Here is a 1,861-nt window from a genome sequence, read left to right on the forward strand (position 1 = left end):
ACATACACATTCTCTCTCTCTCTCTCTCTCTCAAACACACACACACACACACACACACACACACACACACACACACACACACACACACACACACACATACACTGTGTCCCATTAGAGAAGCAGTGGGATGTTTGTTCATGCTTCACGCGATGTCCTCTCAACCTGCCAAGGCGCAGGAGACGTGAACTAATTAATTACCAATTTAACTATTTCAACTAATTACAGATCATTATTTAACTTTTCCAGCACACGTGAAGATGATGATGATAATGAAGATCACTCTTAAAACACGTTCTATTTCTTAAATCAGAATCAGAACAGAACACTGGACAGTAGTAACTGGAACACTAGACAGTAGTAACTGGAACACTAGACAGTAGTAACTGGAACACTGGACAGTAGTAACTGGAACACTAGACAGTAGTAACTGGAACACTGGACAGTAGTAACTGGAACACTAGACAGTAGTAACTGGAACACTAGACAGTAGTAACTGGAACACTAGACATGGGATTTTCACACCTAAGAGTCTGAATGATACACAGAATGGTGAGAAAAACAAAAAAAATCTCTGAATGAGCGACAGTCCAGTCAGATTGGTTCGAGCTGTCAGGAAGGATATAGTAACTCATAATTACTCATAATTACAACCAGTGAGCAGAAAAGCATTTCAGCATGCACAATATTTCCCATCTTGACTGTTGAAGATTAAAGAAAAATGTCATCTGGTCTCATCCACCATCATACATCACTGTAGCTCATCTATATCTGTATAATAGAAGAGTTTAGATTTAGGGCTGTTACTAAAATATGATGAATCTGTCTAGTCTTATACAGCTCTGAGATCTCAGCTGATTGTGAGGCCATTATGTGAGTCTGAAACAGCGAAACCGAGCAATAATAAAATATCCTGAAGCTAGATAAACATACCAGAGAGGTAAGGCTTGGAGAGTATGAGAAAGACTAGTGCATGGAGGGGTAAAACATAGAGCATTGACTGTTAGTCTCGCTGAAACCCTACACAGTGTGAGCTAGCAGGCATACGAACAGGCCTGCTGAGAGACTGACAATGGAGGTCTGTACAAGAGCAAGGATGAGGTTTCCTTAATCATAACATTCCTGAGTCCAACTCTGATAAACCCAGGCTTGGTCTCAGGTTTAAGGTTGGCCAGCATCTGCTTTTTTTTTTGTTTCATGTTTGTATGTCTACACGTCTAATTGTCTAAACCTTTTGTTGAACATCAGATTGCATTTTAATCTCACTGATGCAAGTAAAATGACTAGAAATGTTTATGGTTACCTTTACCTCTGAACCATTCAGTGTTGTATAAAGTACTAGAAAGCAATACTTGAGTAAAAGTACAAGTATCGTACTAGAAAAAGACTTTGGTAGACGTGAAAGTCACCTTTTAGAATTATTACTCAAGTAAAAGTATTAAAGTATCTGATATTTACTGTACTTAAGTATGAAAAGTAATTTTCTGATATTTAATGTAAGTATTTGAAGTAAAAGTAAAAAGTAAAATTTCAGTGATTTTCGGTAGGCATAAGAGCAGGGGCGGTTCTAGGATTTCATCTTTAGGGGGTTTTAGCCCTCAGTGAGAATTTAAAACAAGAAGAGTTTTATATTATATATTATATAACTACATAGTAAGCCAAAAGTTATGGTATTATTTAAAATGGCAAAAGTGGACACCAACATTTTATGCATGATGTAATGATGCCAGTCTTGAAATAAATCAGTTCATGTATGTGTGCGTTCTCTACAAACAGTGTGTCCAGTGAATGCAGTCATTAATAAATAAATATTCACAAGACAAAGACCAAATCAATAAATGTTATTTTTATTTAGTATTGAATG

This window comes from Tachysurus fulvidraco, chromosome 21 (assembly GCF_022655615.1).
Source record: "Tachysurus fulvidraco isolate hzauxx_2018 chromosome 21, HZAU_PFXX_2.0, whole genome shotgun sequence".
Taxonomy (NCBI): Eukaryota; Metazoa; Chordata; class Actinopteri; order Siluriformes; family Bagridae; genus Tachysurus; species Tachysurus fulvidraco.